This window comes from Alexandromys fortis, unplaced genomic scaffold (assembly GCF_014885135.2).
Source record: "Alexandromys fortis isolate MF-2015 unplaced genomic scaffold, M_Fortis_MF-2015_v1.1 scaffold_30, whole genome shotgun sequence".
NCBI classification, from domain to species: Eukaryota; Metazoa; Chordata; class Mammalia; order Rodentia; family Cricetidae; genus Alexandromys; species Alexandromys fortis.
Window position 1 is genome coordinate 655543 of NW_026067922.1, and position 22945 is coordinate 678487.

Genomic DNA, 22945 nt, shown 5'->3' on the forward strand with positions numbered 1-22945 from the left:
GCATGAATGAACAAAACAAAAGTATCACTCCCCTCATGAGGTCCATGGTCTAATGGGTAGAAACAAACAATGAACCTAATAGGTGAAAACTGTTTTAGAAGAAGGTGAGTACTATTTGTAAGGATGGAGTAGAACAGGTTGGGAGAGGATGCTGTCTGGAAACTGCTGTACAATTTCAATAGAATGTGTGAGGTCAGCGTCATTGGGGGTGACATTTGTGGACATATTAGAAGGGAATGGGACATGGGTCACAGGAGTCTAGGGCAGAGGGGCGAAGCACTGTGAAGTGTCTTGGGGATTGGGACATCACTTTAAGAGCAATGAGAGTTTCTGTGGCTGGGGCTGGGACATTCCAGCAGCAGCAGAAGCTCGAGTGGGGGGCACTTAGTGTGCAGAGGGACTTGTAGGCCACTGTCAAAGACTGTCAATCAAAAGCATAAGGATCCTTGCTACCAGACATCTGTGAAAAATCTCTCAGAAATCCGTGTGAGGTTTTCTGCTATTCTCTTCCTCCGCCCAGGTAGTTCAAGTCTCTCAAGCCAGACGACACCCATGCTCTAAATTTTACCCAAATGAATACAGCGTAGGGCAGAGAGGAGGCTGAAGGGACAGTAGTGCGGAGGGAGTACAGACCTATCTGTGACTTACTCTTACAACGATAGCCTTGCGTTCCTACTCTTTTGTGTTAGGCACCACTTCTAGGGGCCATCGCTGTGAGAGTTCTGAATGGAATAACCCACATGCAAAAGCCAGGTTCTTCCCCTGATAGGAAGTGATCTGTTAGCTAGCATGCTGGTAACATTCTGTTCATCCGGGTCAGCTTCCTACCCTTAAGGCCTGCTCTGTGTCCTTAGACGCAGAGCTGATCTATGTGGGGCATCACTATGGTTCTGACATCTGGTTAGGGTCAGCCTAAGTGGGCATGAGTAGGAGCTTGAGTGTGGGTTGGGCCCTGTTGCATCTTCAAGTGCTGGCTGTGTTCCTCAGGAGAAAGTGACAGCACCAGCTGAGGGAGAGGGCATCCCTCCCCCTTTAGGTTCCAGTAATAGCTGCCTCCTCTTGCCCCCTGCAACTTATAGGCAGTAATTACCTCTATGCTCATTATGAACGCTGCGATATTGTGCTATTGTGGGATTTCTCTACTGCACTTATGCTTTTGTGATTTGTTCTTTTATTTGACTCTCTTCAAATGATACATTTGCACCTATTTGTTCCTTCTGGAGAGGATTAAACACATGACTTTTTTTTCCCATTTCAATGGTGTTTTTGCATATTTTTTTATTGATTTTTATTGAGCTCTACATTTTTCTCTGCTCCCCTCCCTGCCTCTCCCCTACTCTTTAACCCTCTCCCAAGGTCCCCATGCTCTAAATTGACTCAAGAGAGCTTGTCTTTTTCTACTTCCCATGTAGAGTAGATCCATGTATGTCTCTCTTAGCGTCCTCATTGTTGTCTAGGTTCTCTGGGACTGTAAACACATGACTTTACAACAGCAATTTTTCTATAACCACATGGTTTTGTGATACCGGGCAACTTACTTAATTCCTAAGATCCCACTTCTTATTTCTCAAACTAGAGAACATGGTTTACTGAGCCCTTCAATGAGTCCTCAGCTTTGTCCCCTCTTCAGTATCACAAACTCAATAGTGCCAACAGTCATTCCACGTCCCAAGCAAGGAGCTCCCAAGTTACGATGCTTTAACCCATTCGCTCACCAGGTGTTCTTCCTAAGGAGTTTTTAGCTGTTCTTAGCTCACATCTGGCTTTATTCTGTCTTAGTGGTTTATCTATTTAGTCATATCATTCTTTTCTTGCTGATTTTTTGTCCCACCCAACCTCTATCCCTTACACTCAGATCTGGGGCTGAGAACAGATAAAGGCTATTACCTTAACACTTGAATCTTAGGGCCTTGGTACCCACGCCATAGCAGTACACAATAGATCATGACTCGTCATCTTCTCTTCTTGGCTGACACCTGCTCAGCCATCCACACTCTGCCTTAATGAGCTACTTGGCATAGAGAATGATTTTTAAATGATCAGAAACCTAGTTTCAATGATCAGAATGAATCACAGTGCCTGGGAATCACAGTTAGAGCCAGAATGGCACAACTGTGTGATAGTGTGTTCATAGCTCAGCGCTGACCAACAGTGCTCAACAAGAGGGAAATCATGCCTGATATGAGAATCTAGCCAACTAACCTGGGGCAGTAAGGTCAGGGAGCTCAGAGGAGAACCTACTGCAGCTACCTTACTTACTAAACGAGCATCGTTCCTAGCTGCATTCTAAATATTTATCCTTAGGCCAGCAGACAGGTATAGCTCTCACCCCCATCAAAGAAACTTTTCATTGCAATAGATAGAGACCATTACAGAAAACAGCAATTGGTTAAAATGCAGAGAACCAGTAAGTGTGGGGTACCAGCCCCAACCAACACATCTACAACACAATGACTGAGCCTAAGATTTGGGGGCCTTTACAGAAGAGGAGGCAGGACCATTATGAGGAGGAGGAAGTCTGCTGTGAGTTGTTGTCTCCTAAAATGACAGGGAAGCTTCATTCATGACACCTCAACAATATGGCCGCTTAATGACAGCCATATGGTTGAACGATGACAATACTGACAGACACGCTAACTCGAAAGTGGGAAATCTCACAGAATGCCACCCACAGCTAAAAAACTACAGGCAACGAAGGAATGCTAAGAGCAGAAGAAATAGTCTTTTCCAGGTATGAGCCCCCTTACTGGGTGTCTAGCATCAAGTGGTCAGTCCTGAAATCACATACCTGTAAGTAATGCTAAATGGATGGAGTATGTTACATTTATACATTTAGGCATTTTGTGCACATGTGTGTGCTTATGTGTGTGTGTGTGTAAGAGAAAGAGGGAGAGAGAAAGAGAGTGAGTGTGTGTGTGTGTGAGAGAGAGAGAGTGTGTGTGTGTGTGTGTGTGTGTGTGTGTGTGAGAGAGAGAGAGAGAGAGAGAGAGAGAGAGAGAGAGAGAGAGAGAGAGTATTTAAAGAAAGAGTCCTTGATGTTGAGTGGAGTAGGGCGGATGGTACGTGAGAAGTGGAGGGAAGAAAAGGAAGGAGGAAAATGAGGTGATCATATTTTAATTTTAAAAATTCAATAATTATGAATAACTTTTTTCTAAAAATACTTTTGTTGTTGTTGTTGTTGTTGTTGTTGTTGTTGTGAGACAGGGTCTCTCTCTATACCTTTCGTAGAGCTTGCTATGTAGACCTGATTGACGTCGAACTCATGGAGATCCTCCTGTCTCTGTTTCCTAAGTGCTGAATTTAAGAGGATGCATCAACACCCCTGGCTCTAGTGATAATTTTGATCCCATAATAACTTTGTATGATTTTCAGTTTCTGAAGATCCTGGTCTGGGAAAACATCTCAGGGTGGAATCTCAGAAGGCACAGGGAACTGGGAATGACTCTGGGACATCAGGTGAGATAACAACCATACCTGACTTAGGGACCTGACCTTGGTTACCTCAAGTCGAACTGATCCCTTCTTTTCCATTGACTTACCAAAGGGCAACTTACAATCTTAAGGAAAATAACATTAAAAAGCAAAAGGACAGACATACGATTCTTTATTTTTAAAATTAGCCAGGAAACATCACGGCTTGTAAATGGAATCTACAACCTTTGCCTTCCCAGGGGACTTACCAGATGAGATTGCCTTTGAAGTGACAAAGACCACCATGAAAACAAGAACCCAGAATGGGCTGTTTGGGTTAAATGATGGGAGATTTCAAAATCGAACTCAGAGAACTATTTCAACTCAAAATCTGTTAGGTCCAGATGATTCCTAACACGAACCAAGCTGATAGACAAGAGAATTATAAACAAGGGCCCTAGGAGTCCTGACGTCTCTATAAAAGACACCAATTTTTCAAAGAGAAACTGCCTGCAGAGAAGAAAAACCAATTAGGGACTCTCCTGTTTGATACAGGATCAGAAAGCAGCTATGCCTGACTCTTGACCATACACCCCAATTATGGTTCTAGCACTCAGCAGTCCAGCACCCCTCAGCTGGCTAGGTAACAGAGTTTCAGTCTTTCTTGGAAAACAGAAGAAAGGAGCTGGAGGCCATAGGCCGAAAGGAGAAACCTAGCCACAGTCCCACCTCCTATCAGCCTGGATGCAGGGTTCCCCAGCAGCCTTGGCATCAGGCTCAGACATCCACTCAAAACACATCCCGTAGGGGGAACACTCATTCATACTTGCTTTCTTTCAAGAAGACAGAAGAACAGGCCGTCCATTAATAATATCAACCATGGGCTCACCAAAGCCTGCAGGCATCTCGCCAATACAAAAATAAGCATCCGGTTTATCCATTAGGTTCACAACAGTTCACTGGGCAGAGGGGTCCAGAAAGCTCTGCTTTTAAAACAGAGAGTGAAGACACAAAGACAGAACATGTTCTGAGAGTTCACCCAGCACCATGCAGAGATTTTCCATTTCCATTAAGGTCCAGGGTTGGCAGCCGATGAGATCCGTTACCTGTTTTCAACAGCTAGTGAGGCCCTGTCTGGCAAGCTTTATTGAAGACATACATTGGTCAAAGCAAGCTTGTGTCTGCTGAGGCCATGCTAAGAGAATAACACAATTTCCACGATGCTTGAGGTTTGCAAAATCGAACTCATGCACATTTTCTCCTTTACTCTTTCTAACAAGTCCACAAAACCGTGACTTTTATTATCTCCCATTTTACAAATGAGGAAACAGAGGCTCATGGCAAATAAGAGTCCTCTCAAGTCACACAAGAAGGCAACGAGGAAGCCAGGAACTGAGCTCTAGATGTTTATACACCTTTGTTCGGGATGACCAGCGACCTGCCCATAAGGATATGAGAGTTGTGCTAGGCTTGCCGTACAACTACCACCCTGAACTGAATAAAAGGAGGCTAAAGGTGTTAGCGAATCACACTCATCTCAGTCAGTCTCTGGTGAATCTCTGTCCCACTCCACAGCTCCCCCACCAGCCTGGGAGGGCCAGGTGACCTCGCCCTGCTTCAGAGTTCCCCTCCTCCGCCTGCCACACACTTGCCAACAGTGAGCAACTCTCTCTAGTTCTCAGCAATCAGTAAGATGATTAACCCAGCGTTCCCCACTCGCTCTCTTCATTATCGTCCTCCGCCCCACAAGACAAAAGTTGAGTTAAATGACATTTAAATTCTTCCTAATAAGAGGAATTAAGTTCTAAAGAGTAAGATTTTTTGTCAGAGCGCTTTGGAGCCACAAGCCATTGATGTGTAAGATTTTTTTCACCCTCCTCCAACTCCAAGGACTAATTTTTTTTTACCCCTCCTTGGATCAACTTCTCTGCCCTTCTCTCCCTCCATCAAGATGAGGACAATGACGAGCAGGAACTGACAGTTTTGCCAAAGGACATTATTCCTAGATCCTTATTTCAGGGCATGACTTTTGCTACCTACCTGTCAAGAAAACCCTGATTCCTGTCTCCCTCTCTCCTCTGTGACACACAGAGCACTCACTGTTCAGAATCCTAAGCAGACACATTAGCTATCATTGGCTTAACTGACAGGTGCTTGAGTTCGGCCACTTCCTCTCTCATCTTACTATTCAGACTGATTTGTGTGCTCCCAAGCCTGTCTGTGTTGAAACCGTAATACCCCACATGACTGTATTTGAAGGTAGGAACTTAACTGCAGTAGTTATAACTGCGGCTATAAGGGGGAGAGTCCCATGCTGACAGAATCTTTGAACTGGTACCCTCGTTAAAGATGAAGCATCATTAGCAGGTCTCCCCTTTCTTCCCCATGAGGATACAGGGGGAGGGTTTCAGCTCGAGGCCAGGAGAGCACCATACTAGAAGGACAATGAGGACTTCTCTGGTACCCTTGTAGACCATGGAATCATTTTCAATGGGAAAACCACCTAGACTCTGGCATTCTGTGATGTCAGCCCCAGCTAAGTCACACCAGTCCCACAGCAACAGGCTCCTCGGGGGCCTTGTTGCTGCTATAGGGGTTGTGCTAAATCCTGGGGTTTAATACAGAGCTTCCTAGCCAAGAAGCATCATCCTGGTCCCGGGACCCTGAGGAGTCCAGACAAAGAGGCTCTTCCCAGTGTCTTGATCTCAGACTCCCAGTTCTTCTCTGCCATCACTAGCCTCTCCCCTGTCCCATCCCCCATCATCTCCTCCCTCACGATGTCATCATGAAGCCTCCCCTTAGTCTCCTCTTTGTCCTGGGGTAAAAGAGAAGGTCGAGATAAGGAAAACAGGGTGCTCTTGACTTGAACGGATCCTATAATGCTACCCTAAGACTCCCATAAATCTTCACTTCAGGAAATAAAGTTTACAGATCATATTCACCCAAACAATTGTTTCCTCCGTTAAACCGCAAACCCTTCGGCAATTAATGATGTTACATCCAACCCAACCATATCACTCAATGAAGGCACACATCCTTGGTCCCCACCACATGTTTAAACAGATGTTTCTGTCACTGGGGCAGATTTGGGAGGATCTTTGTGCTTCTTCAAGGCTCCACAGTGAGGGGACACTGAAAGCCCCTCCCGCCGACGGGACTTACTGACGTGCCCATGGTGGCATCAAAGATTTCAGCGGAGGGGGTACACCTGGCATATACTAGATGCTCAGTGAAGCCTATTGAAAGACAGAGAATGCCTCCAAGATGTAACTCATCTTCCACAATTTTCTTTTGAACATCTGGAAGATAGTCACACCATAGTTTTCTGACTGGAATACGAATTAGTTTGTAAAAAAAAAAAAAAACCAGACATCGCTTCCAGATTCCGCACTTACAAACAAGCCCACATCCTCCCTTCAAATTGCCATAATTCCTTCCCAGATGTTGCTTCTCCTTCAGACCCATAAATTTAAGCTTTTCATGATGACGCCTCACATTTGCCTGGCACTGTGGGCTGTTTTGGAGCGTTTCTGCATCTCCTCTGCCTCATTAGACTGCCTCAAGTGCCCTGGGAGGCGGGACAGCGCCAACATCCCTAATTCACGGACAGGCAGGCCAGCTGCTGTTCTACCAAGCAGACCAGGGTGGGTGGGGGCTCCCTTCCTTTTTGTGTAGAGAGACAACATGGCACCCCCTTTGTCCAGTCCCATCTAGGTATACAGGTGGGATGATCATGTCCATTCCTGCTCCATGCAGCTCTTGGGGATGCTGTCTCTTTAAAGTTTGGTGTGGACAACTTTCTCCCCTGGATTCCCCCTGATAGCTCCTGGGGCCAGGCTGTAACATTTAATCAAGACTTGCTGAGAGTCTTGGGGAATAAAATCAAACAATAGGCCAGGAGGCGGTGGGGTGGGGGAAGCCATGGAAGAAAAGCAACCCACAGGCAGGCAAGCTGGCCCCTAGCCTGTTCTCCAGGGGCTCCAGGCTCTGGCTAAGATCAGCTTAGCTTTGAGGTACAGCCATGCTCCAATATTAGATATACATTACCCCCAGCCGGGACTCAGCATTAGCCCCAGAGGAGCTCATACCTAGCAAAAGCATGCTTTAGGTCTGGGCCTAATGAAAGCACTGGTACCCTCTCATCTAAGGCCTGTCTCTTCTTGGGGAGAACTCTTTGCCTGGTTATTTATGGGTACCTGCAGTCTATACCCCAATCACTCATGTAGCCAGTGCACCAGAAAGGAGCAGAAACACATTTGTATATGTCAGAGGGCTGGAGACTATCAGAAACAGTAGGGCTAGGTGATCTTCTAGCCCACTCCCAGGGTCTGGAACGGTTTAGCTGCGCCTGGTACTACTGAGATCCCTCAGCGTCTCCTGCCTCTCTGGGCCTTGACTTCTTAACAGCTTTAAGGAGGAGTGTTAGCAGAAAGTAGCCTCGTAGGTAGGGCTTCAGGCTCTGTATGTATTTCTCATCCTTGAAGACATACAGAGAGGTCTGAGTCCTTCTCTACACTTAGGGTCTGGAGTTGGCTGCATGGTATAATTGGAGTTTCATGTGTCAGACGCACTGATGCAGGGGGTTAGCTTAGTCTATGCCACAGGCAAGAATGTGGCAGAATCTAAAATAGTGGTTTTCAACCTGTGGGTTGCGATCATCAGAAAACACAGATATTTACATTACAATCCATAACAATAGAAATATTACAGTTACGGAATAGTAATGTAAATAATCTGATGGTTGTGGGGGGGGTGTGTCACCACAACATGAGGGACTGTACTAAAGGGTCGCTGCGTTAGAAAGGTTGAGAACCATTGACCCAAGGCATCTGGAACTACGTCTCAGCTCTGCGAATGAGCAGCAAGGTAACGCCATACGCCTCACCTTCTTTCCCACTCAGCCCCATTTCATCCATCTAGCAGGGATGACAGCACTAAATATCAAGTGGTACTGAGAGTTAATTAATATTCAGTTTGGGCCTCTGGACCCACCCCATCCCCAGCAGCTGGTAAAGCAAAATCCGGGCCCAGAGTCTAAACCTTGAAGACCAGCAGCTGAGAACTCCCCCTTTAAGCCTCCAATGGGTCTGGGAGACATTGCTTTCTCAGCCATTAAAGAGCTATTTTACTTGAATGGATCTGAGGCTGTTCCTATATTCTCAAGGAAACAAAATTGTGAAAGAAAGTCTACGGAGATTATGAGATTTTTTTATCCAGATACGATGAATTATCCATTCAAAAAAATAAACCACAGACAGGCATGTTTCTCCATACCCAATCAGAAAGCAGTTATTACCAGGAATTTCTGTAAGTAGGCTGTTTTTCTTGGCCAATGTAGGAACTGCCGAGGAAATGAAAATAGAACGAAAAGCTGACTAGGTTTCTCTGATGTCTACCAACATGTGCAGGTAAGCGGCAGCAGGGTTGCATGGTTCTCAGAAAACTGTGGGGCTGGGGGTGCAGCTCAGTGGCTGAGTGCTGGCTTAGCATGCACAATGATTGCCCACGGGCTTGATCTCCAGTCCCACATATGTGCACGTGCATACCCACCCCACGATGGCTCGCCAACCACACAGCTCTTGTACAAACTAAGAGTGGTACCTATGCAGCCAGGCCAAGCCCAGGGCAGTCTGCAGGAAGGCATCCGGTCTCAAGACCACAGACTGCCGGGGATGGTGTCCTGAGGTGGGCAGCAGAAACAGCTGCTGGAAAGTGTGCACCACCGCAGACTCATGGTCGCGCAGCTAGCCAGCAAAAAAAAAAAAAAAAAGGTGGGACGAGAACTCAGGTTTCCCAAGTTCTTGGCCTCTGTGTTTTCTCCCACCTGAGGATCTTTCCATACTTGCACTGCCACTGAAGAGTTAGCAGAAGTCTCCAGACAAGGCTAGATAACATCACAGCCTTCCTGCAGAAAGCCCCTTCTCCACTCTCTTGTGAGCATTAAATCAAATATTCCTTGCTGCATTACTGTTCAAGCTTGATCTTTCTAAATTCAAAGATATCTATAAATAATACATACTCATTTATATGTACATTTAAAGGATAAAAATAACAAAGACACCTGTAGATTCTTATGAATTCTAGTAGTCTACTCCCAATACAGTGGAAGCAAATGGCTAATGAGCGAGGTTCCCGCTACTCCACCTCGGCCCCTCCCCAGCAAGGAGGGGCTCTCTATTCTCTGCTTCTTCCCACGGGGACATTTAGCCATCTGCTTCTTTTATATGTGGGACTGTGTATTTTTTTTCCTCCTCAGTTTTATAGGAAACATTTAGCAATGAAGTAGCAAATAAAAATACCATATACCATCTAGAATTCATATAAAACCATACTTGGCTTTAGCGCATCTAAAGGTTGATAAAATGAACCACATAGATACTTCTGAAAGGCCTATTTATATTTTATTACACATTACACACATCGTGCTCCATTGAGAAAATTTAGAAGTTGATGTGGCACTTTCTGTCACAAGGGGGCCTATCGAAGATTACCGCATCCAGAGAGCATCTTCCCGTTGGGACACTGGGCACTCCTGGCAGTCACCACAAGGGACAGAAATGGCTCAAGTAATTAGTCAGCTCTCCTATTAGTCTTTGGAAGAAGGGGAACATCTCTCCCCCTAAATAGTGTACTCTTGGCATTACCTAGCTACCACCTTACATTTCTGGTCTCCATTCCAGACTAATGCCTGGGACAGAGACGCCTGACCTGAGTCAAACAGGCATGTCAGCTGGAGGTAGGCCCAGTTTGCCTCTCTCCCATTTTATGACCCACCTCCATCCAATCTGCTGGTCAGACTGACTGTGGTAGATGCTGGGAGAGCACTGGGCTACGAGGACCAGGAAGACATTATGTGCTGGTCCAATCTGGACATCGGGGGATCAAAGAGCTTGAAAGACCAACAGGGAGCTACTCAGAGGGACATGTGCCCCGAAACAAGGGTTTAGATTGCAATTGTCTCTTCGGGAATTAATTTAGGAAGTACCACAAGAGAATGGGGACCTAAGGAAGTAATGGTGAATATATTACTAAGCAAATGACCACTGTGGGCAGGCTGGACTTAGTCTGGCAACGGACCCTCTAAAAGGTTATGGGGGCATCCCAGACCTGTCCACGAAGACATGAGGAAGCCAGGATACTTCTCACTGTGTTCCATCTATGACCAGTGCACAGCGCTCCACTCCCCAGCCCTAGCTTGCTTTGAGGATGAGTTAAACACCCTCATGCAGAGACAGGCAGGAAGTGGGAACTGCTAGCAAGCGACCTCTCCTTATGTTCTAGTAACAGACATCAGCTCTCTTCAGCACGGGTGGGTGCATGGGTAGTGACTAGGGCCTGGGTGTCTATTCTCAGACCGTTATGTGTGGGAGGGGCGGGGGGGGGAGGCGCACTGCTTGCCACAGGAGCAGGCCTTGAGTATGCCCATCCCCTTGGCAGAGGCCATGTCAAATGTGTTTATAATGGGATCATCTGGGATCTGTCGGCCGAGCAGCAACCATGTATGAAAAATAACATTGAGGAGCAAATTAAGTGGTCTGTCTGCAAGCAGCCTGTTTAGATGAGGAAGGGCTGCTGTTGACAAATCTATTAAAATTATACATAAATTATCTAAGAGTACATGGATACACGTTCAGAACGAGGGCATTGATCTTGGGCACTTTACATATGGCTTAGATTAATTCATCTCGCCTCACTTGAATGGAGTCGTGATGCTTAAGAAAAGAGGCGGGGAAAATAAATTATGCCTGCCACCTTCCAGACTCAGAGAAACATTGTGAATTTTCATTTCTCAAGATGATGACTTCAAACACCAAGACTTCGGGGTATTGCCAAGGTCCTGCACAAAGAGGTGTGTATCCTCAAGATGCCTCCAGAAAGAGAGAGGAGAGAGTGGGGAGGCCAGGGGGACTCTCTCGTTAGGCAGAACTGGGCTATGTGAGGTAAGTGCGTCCTTTGGAGAGTTATCTTAGATGCTGCAGAAGGAGGGCAACAGGGAAGTAAGGTAAGAAGGGAAGGGAGCCCATGGAATGGCCCTAGCTGAGCACGTTACTGTGTGAGCAAGCGAGCTAATCCCTCAGGGAGCCTCTGAGAGCAAAGGAAGAGTCCGTCTTCCTGTTGGCTCATCCCAGAGGCCAGGAAGTTGGAAGAGTTTGCTCATCTTCCATTTGTCCTTGGCTGAGAGTTACAGGCAGGGAATGAACTCCTTGGCCCTCCGTGTCTGCCCCCACATGGTCAGCAAAGGGTTCGAGGACTCTGGGGACAGAGCCTCCGACAAGTACAAAATGTCGTGTGCTGGGGATACACCACCTCTGGTGGCTTGGATGAGATTCCATTGGCTACTTTCAAAAGTCTAACTAAAACAGACTACCCCTCACCCTCGTGTAATCATGGAATAATATTATAATTATTTTGTATGAAAATGACACCATTTCTCTGATAGAGGCACCGGCTTTGGACCTCCCAGGGCTTCACCCGCCACAGTGCTTTTCAAAGTCTAAGGTAGCAGCTTCCAATTATCTGAAAAACATTTAAAACAGCAAACAACACAATACATAGTGTGATCCAGATGGAGAGAACGCACATTTTCCAGGACAGGCGCCCTGATTAGTGACTGTGATTGTTAAACACATTTCAGGTAATATCGTGATAATGGACATTAATAGTAGCAATAGCGCTGAAGTGCTGAAATACAATAATTTCTGATTATATTACTATTTCCTTTTGTGGAGCCCAGTGCATATTTCCAAATGACTCTGAGCTCATTAAAGGACACAAAAGCCCAGTGGTGTGTCCAAAGAAATGGGGTCACAAGGGGCTTACAGTTCCTGATTCTTGGAATGGAGGAAAGATGGACCCAAGTGTTCAGGGGGCCTAGCTGAATCAGTCTGGTCTCTGTCCTCTGGCTTCCTTGGCGACCTATTTTACAGGCTTCGGTGACCAAGGGGCCAATAAGAAATGCATCGGTGTGCCATATAACAAGCTAATGTGCTTTAAGTGGGAATTCTGCATATTAACATTTTTTGTCTATGTCCAAATACACAGTCATCTTTCTCCCATCCCTTAGTATTCCTCAAAAAAGTATGATGCCTTTTACTTCATAGGGCCAATTAGATCAATTAACAGAATGTATAAAAGTAGAAAGGACCCATTAATTAATTTATTTGACATAGCCATAGTAATTAGTCTTGGGATTATAACTCACCATTTCAGTATAGCTAGAAACATTTTATTTATTTATTTATTACATTGTACTGGGTTACACAAGGCCATTTTCATACAAGTATAAGATTTACTTTATTAAATTTTTTGAGATTTATTCTTATTTATGTGTGTATGTCTCTATGGGTGTATGCACATATGTGTGCCAACAGAGAAATACAGGACAGATGCTGGATCTGATGGCATCACAGGAGGCTTGCAGCCACCCGTCCTGAGTGCAGGAACTGAACTCCAAACCTCTGCAAGAGCGGCAGGCATGCTGAGTCATCTCTCCACCCCCATACACAAACCTTCAAAGACCTTTTGAAAAGCAAACCAGCCAGGGGTTAATTGCTGCAAGAGATCGCAAATATTCATCTATAAGAACCTCCTTCCCCCTTCTTGCTACCTCCTCCCCCCACTCCCACCCACCCCACCACCACAAAAATCAAACACGCACTTCGGGGAATTAGGACATGTGGTTGGAGTAAAAATTACATGGAAAGTCTAGTTCTCAGATTCAAAATCTGCTGCCTTTTTGCCAGTGGTGAAGCTGTAGGACATTGCCGAAGGAATCCAGAAGCAGCTCAATGACAACAGAGCCACACACACACTGGAGGCAAAGCTGCCGGGACAAGAGCAACTAAGGACTTGTGAAACTGAGGCGGAAAAGGCAGTATTTATACGTCGGCAGTTTACATGTGTGCAACTTGAAACACATATAAAAGCGAGGAATTAATTAAAAAGTACAAAAAGACAAAATTTTAAAATTCCATCTACATTCCAAAAAAAATTCATGTATTAGGGTTACTGAACATTTTTTGAGACCTTTTCTTTGGGTGAGTGGGGGAGCTGGGCATAAAGTGAGTTTTCTTAGTGCTACAGGTAACTAAAAACCCTAGCCAAACTGGAGTGCAGTACACAGGTCAAAACCATCAGAAACACCACCAGTTCTTTAGTTTGACAACCCCTTCATTTTGCATATTATGGGGAAACTGTAACCCAGAGAATTCTGTGTCCTATTATGGGATCTTTATGGGAAGAAGACGGAAGAAAGAGTTGGCAGTCAGTGTTAGCTTCACATGGACTCCCCTGTGACAGAGCTCCTAGCCTATGGCTTTTCTTCATTTCCAGATAGGGATAATTCTGGACTGTGGACTCATGGGTGATCAGCCAGTTTCAAAGATTTCACCTGAAGGAAACTCTGCTACCCCTGGGGTCCAGTATTCTCTCCAGAAAGTCATTCCTTCCCCATCACAGAGCGTGAAGCGTTTACTAGGCCCTATCCAAATCCCACTCTTGCATATGCAAAGAATTAAGATGCATTTATTAAACAAGAAAATTAGTCTTGGTGCTTTTTTTTCTTTTTTTCCAAATGGGAGATTTACCAATGAAATTTGCCAGATGGGACTACCCTAGCTCTTGGCTTCCCTAAGCAATGGAGACTTAGGTAAAATTATCTCATTTGATCCCACCAGCCCCTTCCACCCGCAAGCTTTGATCTCCTCTAATAGGTCCCAGGCAGGGAGAGACGGTCAAATATAGTCAGGCCCTATTAACCAGAAGGGCAGCTTAAAAGTGGGACCTGTGCTGGATATAGACTGGGGAGTCGGAGCCTCCTTTAAATTTCATTTACTATGTGGAGCCATCCTTCGCCCCGAGATGAAGGGATACACTGGATGGCGGGGTAAGATGTCCTCCTCCTGGAGAGGGAGGACATGAAGGCAGCACCCAGGTCAGGGGTCACGGGAGGGCACCAGGTTCACACACAGCCAGCAAGGAATGTGATTTCCCATGAGTACACTTCCCAGAAGGGCTTCTCTGTGCAGCGGCCACTGCAGCTGGAGTGTCTAAAAATTAACCACTGCATGAGAACTCCCTATCAGGAGTTAAAATGGCTGCCTGACAGCCGTTCCTTGGGAATCGGGAGGTGTACACTCTTTGGTGCTTCCACAGGAAGTTCTGGTACCTAAGAATTATAAACTGAGGTCTTGTGGATGCTGGAGCCAAGAGCCAAAGAGAAGGCAGAAAAAAACCACAGGCTAGATCAGGTTGCTTTATAAACATCTTAAGCCAAGACTTGGCTCCTTCAGTTACTAGCAAGCAAAATATGCACTTGCATAATATAAAATAAACAATTATTTCTAAAATGCCATTCTTAAGATGTACATCTGGTTCCTCTCATGTGCAATGCTGTAGTGGTTCCCCAATTGACAGGCAAAATCCAAAACATCTCTCAGAGTTTCTAAGGTTACATACCGACTTCTGCCCTTAGTATCAATTGTGCCTTCGTTCTAAACTCCTGGAGGCTCCTGGGCTTGTGCCCTACAATCAGTCACATCACCTCTTGTCCATACCTGTGTCCTCCTCATCCCCACCAGCTCCTCATCTTCAGTTACCTATCCATGTTCAAGTGCCTACCCTCTGAGTCCCTGGAGATACTATACACACACTTTGTGTTCTTGGTCAGTAGGTCCCCACCTCAAGTCCTCGAAGATGTTTATCAGTATTTTTGGCCTTGACCCACTAGGTGCCAGTAGTAGCACCTCTTCCCCTCCAAATAAAGGAAATCAGAAACAACTGACTTTGCTCAGTGCCCCTAAGGGTGATGAGGAAGTGAGGGGAAAAGCCATCTTTGGCAAAGAGCTAGTAAAGTGAATTGAGCAACTGCAAACCTACAGGCTACACCCAATTCATGTGTCTATCTCTGGGACCTTGTCTTCATGGTTGCTGTAAAGTAAATGCTCAGGAAACACCTGTTCATAAGGAGAGGAAGGAAATAAAACTGAGTTTAGTGTACCCATAGTAGACACACTACCCAAAAGTAAGAGGGGTCGGTTGGCTCAAAAAGAAATAAATTAATGAGATACAGAGTTTGCAAAATGAATAAATGAACCAGTATTTTGGATAAATAAGATACATGCCAGCATTCCATAATCTTCAAATGAAATTCTAATCCCACAGCCTTCTCCAGTTCTCCCTCTAACCACCCCGTGTGGCTCTTCCACATCACAGGGAATGGGACGTCTGGCCGTACTGTCTGGGCTTCCTGACTACCTCCTTGCCTCCCACTCTCTTGCTTAGGCCTGTGGTGATGACCCATCCTTAAGCCAGTGGACTGGTCTGCTCTTCAGCTTGTCTGCTATCCCAAGAAGCCTCCGGTACTGGTGGCTGCTCTTGAAAGCAGGGAGATAACAGATATCGAATGCAATGGCCAGGGCACGAACCCTGGGGAAACCCTAGCCAGGAGGTCCCAGGAATTCCTAACTTCCTCCGCTATGCCCGCTGTCTCCGTCACTCTTGTCACTTCCTGGTCTGTTAGGAGGCATCTTCCTTCCCTGCTATTAAGTAACAGGGCTCTTCAGGATGCTTTCTGGTTCCCTCTCCTCTTTTAAAACCCTGTTCTCTTCCTCAGGATCTCATTTCTCCTCAGAGTTCAATGAGTGCCCTCCATTATCTCCAGCCCCACCTGCAAGTGCCACCGGGGCACATCTGACGTGTCTGCTTATGTAACACCTCTAATCATGTGTCTCAAAGGTGATTGAAGCCCATCATGACCTTCTCTGGTCCAGACAACTCAAAACAAAGAAGCTGAGCTGGGCTCAGTCTGTAAAGGTGCTTGCTGAACAAGCAAGAAGACCCGAGTTCTAATCCCCAGCACCCATGTGAAAAAAAGAGGTTGTGTGTGATGGTCTGTACCTATAATCCTAGTGCTATGGAGATTGAGACAGGAGGATCTCTGACTTACTGGCCAGCTACTTCAGCTTTATCAGCAAGCTCCTGGTTCAGTGAGAGATTGTTTCAAAAAAAGAGAAAAAAGAGAAAAGCTGGAGAATGATAAGACACACAGGTGTAGCACACATGTATGCACCCCTACACACACACATGCATATACCATACCACATGCATGCACGTCACACATACATCTACATGCATACTCATGCATGTATGTACATATGTACACACACACACACATATACACACAGCAGGTTGGAGAGATGGTTAAGTAGATAAAGCACTTGTCCCCATAATTAACCAAACAGCTATGGTAGTTGCCTGTAATCCCAGGATCAGGGAGGCAGAAACAAAGGATCCCTCTGGCAAGTTGACTAGCTAGATTAGTCAGGATTGGTGAGCCCCAGGCTCAGTGAAATACCCTATATCAATATAGGGTATTTAATAATAAAGTGGAGAATGACCGAGAAAGATACCTGATATCAATGTTGGGTCTCCATACATATACACATGTGGACATGGACCTGGATGCCCTTGTGAGCCACCTTCATGAATATGCATATATATACATATATATACATATCACACACACATATGCAGAACAAATGAACGACAATTAAAGAAGCATTGGTTCCCCAGCACTTCCTGTCTTAGTGACCAGTACCACTAACCGTCTAATTTGCTAACCCCATACCTAAGGGCCTCCTGCAGGCTCCTGTCTTCCAGACCCAGTCGCTGTCACCCTTTGTGACGTATCGTCCTTTCTTCACCTCCTATGTCACTTTCCCTCACACCTCTGACCCTGCCCTACTCTTTCCCCAGCCTGTTGTCGTGTTAATAGCCCAAGATTTTTTTTTTTAGTTTTCAAACTGCAATACAATCCCTTTATTCTCCACTTCTAGCTTTTCCCACAGGCTCAGATGAAGACGGGAGGTGTGGTGTGACCAGAGGCTGTGCATGAACTGGCCATCATCTTTCCTCTCCTGAAAGCCTCATGCCTCTCTCTGAAGTCTACACTAATCCCTTTGGCCTTCTAATGGTTTCCAGATGTTCTGTAGTCCCGCCACAAACCTGTCCCACACAGTGTCTCCTCTTTGTTTTCACCTGGTTAATGCTGATCTAGATCCCGACTCCAGTATCAAACCCTTTCTGGACCTGAGACCCCATGAAACCTCTCTGGAAAGCCTTGGGAATTGCTCCCAATTATAACTTAGGGATTGTTTGTGATCAAGCTCCTTCCTTCTTTCCTTAAGCTCAAGTTCCACGCAGGCAACATCCTCTTCTGTTTACATCAGTTTCTAGCTCAGAGGTCAGGAAACCACACTGTAAGCCAAATCGTCTTAATACCCGTTAATACAGCTTTTAAAAAGTCAAAGCTACATTCAGGTATATAGGCACTATCTAGGGCCGTTATTAACCCACGAGAATTGAGTAGCTCTGTTGGACATGATGTGGCTCTTAAAACCCAAAATATTGACTTGTAAAAGTCGTCTCCCAACTCCTGAGCGACAGTGCCTAGCAGGAAACAGTCATTCAGTGTGTGCTTGTCAAAAGGACTCTTAAAGGAGCAAGTTGGAGATTCATGTAAATGAATTATCCCCATGTATAAACCATGCATAAAGCCGTGTGAGCATCGTCAATGTCCCGTCTCTCAGGTAACGCTGGCCATGTGAACAGTACTGGAATCTGTAAGAACAGCCACCAGGAGTGTTGTTCAGTTGTTTGTTGCTGCAGTAAAATTCCCAACAAAATCATTCTGCAGTCATGTGGTTCCATTGTTCCTGCGCCCAAGTGTGGTGCAGCAGAGCTTTTGGTGGAGGGCTGGTGGGAGCAAAGCTGCTCACCTTAGGCAGACCGAAGGCAGAGGGAAAGATACAGGAAGCCATGGGGGTCCTAGGAAGGACTCCTAGGATTCCTCCAGCTAAGGCTCCAAATCTGGAAGTAGCCAGCAAAACTCTCACCTTAGAATGGTGCCATCACTAGTTAGGGACCTGGTCTTCATCAAAAGGACCCACGGTGAGCAATTTATATTCAAATCATAGCTCTGCCCTCATTCTTCTCAGGAACAGGAATCCTGGGATTTTCTTACATTTCCCAACTCACTGGGAGGGGGACCTTTCAAATGTTCCCTCTGTTTCCAAATTCAGGAAATTCTTGTTGGAAGGGGCTGGCGTGGGACCTTGTCACAATCCTTGTGATAGCCCTAAAGGCACATCAAGCTTGGGGAAAACAAGTGAGTCCATGATTCTGGGGCAGTCTCAACTCTGCAGAATGGGTTCTTAGTGGGAAAGAAAGCCAGGACCTTTATAGACCTCTTCAAGGGGAAGAAAAACCAAAGGAAAAGATGTAGAAAAGAAATAGCAACCCCTGGCCACTTCTCCAGGTACGTATGGGTCCCTAGCAAAGATGCCCACAGGAAAAGAAGTACTCTAGCCCCAAAGAACCTGGCCATTCCTTGCTCAGAGTCCATGTGAGTTCCAGCTTGGCAACCTCATCTGCTGTGGACACATGCTGCACAAGGTAACTCTGTATCCTGTGCCCCCCCCCTCAGGTCCTCCTCTGTCCTCCTCCAGAGACTGTCACCAGTTCCTTGCGGTTTCAACCCTGGATCAGGAAGACGTAGAGCCAGGCACATATCAGGCTCAGCAGATGCCTGGGAAGGACCTTGACTGCACTTGTCACTGCTGTTCTGCCCAGGACATGTGTGATGTTCACAGATGCTTTGCTCCCTATGTTCCCGTCTGCTTTTGCAGTGGCTTCTGCAGGTGGAGGGATGCTGTACCTGCCTTCTGCCTTCCCCCATTCTAGTTGCCCCAGAACCCTTCAGAACATTTGGAGGGGGATGGGGATGACAAGGAAAGCCTAATATAGGGCCTTCCCTGTGGTAGACTGGCATCTAACGGGGCTACCTTTGAGATGCCATCCCAGGGAACTTTTAAAACTGAGAAGCAGCCTCCTCTCTTGTATTTTACAGGAGGGGCTAACTCCAACATCTTAACACTCACAGAAGTTGTCCAAGAGCCTCATAGCAGTGGCAAAGCTGCATGAGGCGGAAGCATTCGCTGTGGCAGGAACGGGAAAAACGCAACTTGAGCACAAATCACCAGAAACCTGCCCAACTGGCAGAGGAATGTTTCCGCTCCTTACTCATGGGTGCTAGACGCATATCCCGTAGCTTTCCTAGAGAGCGTCTCAGAATCAGTTCTCAGATGTTAGGATCCACAGAGGAGGGAGCGTCCGCTAGAACAAAGGCTGCCTCCGTGCTCCCCGGACCCATGAACAAACGCTTCCACTCAATTCTTCCCAGGCCATTGACACGACTTCACAGCAAGCACTCTGCCTGTGGGACTGGGCTGGGCTTCTATGGAAGTGGCTCCTGATCAGCCTGCGGTTGGCACAGAGCCACTGTGCAAGGGCCCTGACCCTGGGGTCTTCTACACCTTGGCTTTTTCAGCTATCCAAAAAGGGAAGATGTTGGCCCATTACTACACAGGAAACTGCCAAGAAGGTGGCTCCTTTAAGACGGGCATGCTGGCTTCAAGAGTTTTCTAGGACTGCTGTAACAAAATGTCGCAGGCTTAATAGTTTAAACAATAGAAATCGATTTTCTCCTAGTTGCTGAGTCCAAGACTGGAGTCAACAGGTTGGCTTGATCCTGGATGTCTTCTCCACAGCTTGTAGGCAGTTAATGTCTTCTCATATCTTTATTTGGTCTTATGTCTGATGTCCCTCAGGGTCTTCCTTCCATATTGCCATTAGTTAGATGGATTGGGGCCCTTCCATATGACCCATTTTAACCTTCCTCACATCTCCAAAGGCCTCCTGTCCAAATACAGTTACAATCTGAGGTACAGGGCATCAAGGCTTCAGAGCATGAGTCTGGGGGAAGACGATACATCTTGTAGCCATTGTTGAGACCGAACAGCCTGGGTATGCTTGCCCATGCCATGGCAGCATTAATGGGCTTGGAAGCTCAGTTACTTCCTATGCTCTTCCTTATATAGTGACAAACTTCTGCCTGTCTTCGGGAAGCTCTTCAGCACAGAGTTGAACTGAATTCCAAGTTTTAAATATCTTAAATTCATACATTTGCATTCCTGTTTTTTTTTCCAACACAGGCTTCGTGAAACCCAGACAAATCAAAGTTGATGACAGTGCTAATTGTGTTAACGCTAATAGTAACCAGCAACCAGTCCAATTGAGCAAAACCACAGTTTTCAACTTGCTTAAGTTTGAAAAACAGTAGACTCAAAATGAAACTCAGAATTACAATGCATAACATTTGTTTAAAAAAAAACCAGGGGCTGGAGAGAGGGCTCAGTAGTTAAAAATTTTTGCTGCTCCTGAAGATGATTGGAGTTTCTTTCCCAGGACCCACATTGGACAACTTATGACAGCCTGTAATTCTAGCTCTTGGGAAGGCTGGTCCATTGCCCTCTTCTGGCCAGTAAAACCACCTGCACTCATGTCTACACACACACACACACACACACACACACACACACACACACACACACACATTAAAATATATTTTCAGTTGGCTTTTGTTTTTTTAACAGAGCTTTTTATAAATCGGTCTCAAGAGGTCATGGACCAAGTGGTCTAATTTCACGAGTCAATTACACCTTTGCTACCTAAGAGAGACAGGTCACCAGGTGGAGCAGGGGGAGCCAGACGTGGGCAGAATGATCATGCAAGAAGGGAAGGGTAGTCTTCACTTCACTACCAATTTATCTTTGATGGCTACAAACCCATTGCACATGCCGTGTGCAGCTCAAACAACCACATCACCCACTCTTGGCACTCGGTGCCCAACTGCCTCTTGATTAGAGAAAATGGGGAGTTTTGTCTCAGATTTGACAAGGTGTAGCAACAGGAGCTGGGGTGGGGGAACACTTTGGTTTCTTCTTTTGTATGAAACCCTCTTTTTAATTAATGACCACAAAGGAGATCCGAGCTAGGGAGAGGCTAAAAAGAAAACCAGCAAGAACAGAGAAACTGTGAAAATGACAGAGAACCTATGAGCAGGGCCTTCTAGCAGGCACAAGAGACCGGAATGAAATAAAGGAAGCATTATTCTGTTTTCAGATATGATTATAGGAAGAATCAGACAGAGCTGACTAAATAACTGCTTTAAAAAGTATAATCTGCATCTTTTAAAAAATAAAACCAGGATTTTGTAAAGAACGTCTATCAAGGTTCCACAAAACATCAAGACTATACATTTTCTAGACAAATCTAAATGGAGTCTGCCTGGAGGTTTAAGTAAATCCATTCTACTAAGCATAAAAATAGGATTCTTTAAAAAAAAAAAAACCAAGAACTACTATATGAAATAAAGAATAAACACGCTGCCTTAATCTCTTCCTGAGCTCATCCTACAATATAATCCACTGAGTCTCCCAACTTTGGGGACATTATTGGATTCATGATGGAGGCAGAGCCGAGAGGCTAATAAGAAAGGCAGGATCCAGGACCTCCAGAGTCTGATGCAACATCAAGGATCCTGGAATCCATCCTTGGGCCAAGGGGAGCCAACAGAAGTTTCAAACGAGAGCTGATTCAATCATATCTCTATTTCCGAAGATGACTCACAGGTTAAAAGGTCCCAATAAAACAGGAGCCATCCCGAAACAAATACAGAACAGTTGAGCAGGGAGTGGACTCTTTGAAAGCAGGCCTGGCCTCCAAACTGACCCTGTCCATGGACATCAGCTGTTAAGGAACAGGGGTCCCCGGTAAAGAACTCACTGCCCAGGTCCCAACACTGTCAAACTCTTCCACAGAGAAGTTCTTTACAAATGCAGTTCCCAAACAGCTTTATTTAAAAGACTAACCATAATTGAAATAGCAAATCCTGGAGTTTCCAGGGAGCCTGAACTTTCCTCTTCATAGGAAAAAACAAACAAACAAACAAACAAAAAAACAAACAAACAAACAAACAAACAGAAAACTCAAACAAAACACCCCAACAAGCAAAACATCAAGTTCTTATTTTATGGTCTTGTTCTAAGTATTTATATAAACAGGCTTTTTTTTTAAAGCCACCCGTGACAGAGAACATGCTGGTCATAAATCCTGTTTCTCTAGTTTAATTGAAACAGAGCCTTTGCCTACCAGGTATGCTGGCTTCTGTTTTGCAGGGTATTCAAAGAGGCGGGCTCACAGGCATCATAGAGGAAGGTGCCCCGTGTAGGCAAGGATGGCTCCACTGAATGTTTTTTTTTTCCCAGAACCCCCTTGCAGCAGGGGGATGTTCTGCCTGATGCTCAAGACGTATTTCTGAAGTTTCACTGTGAGAGTCTCACCATCAGCAAAGCCTAGAAACTTCAGAGAGACCTTGCTTCTTGGCGCTAAAGTATACAGGCACGTTTTCCATCACATCACAGAGGTGTAGGGAGTCCCAGGGAGCAGGGATAGCCACAGAAACTGCTTTGGTCACAGCTGAGTTTCCTTAGGATTATGCCAACGAGCTGCTAAGTTGTGGTCTACAGGCATTTGCCAGACTACTTCCAGAGACTGTGTCTGAACCCACAAGTCAATAAAAGAATGCTGTGGGCATACATAGTTAAATTTTTTTAAACTTTTTTCTAACAAAACG

General features: G+C 45.6%; 1 protein-coding gene across 2 annotated transcripts in view; it reads right to left on the reverse strand.

Moving 5' to 3' along the window:
• Klhl29 (kelch like family member 29) overlaps positions 1-22945 on the reverse strand; it is a 302875-nt gene that overhangs the window by 220153 nt on the left and 59777 nt on the right. The window lies entirely within an intron of this gene.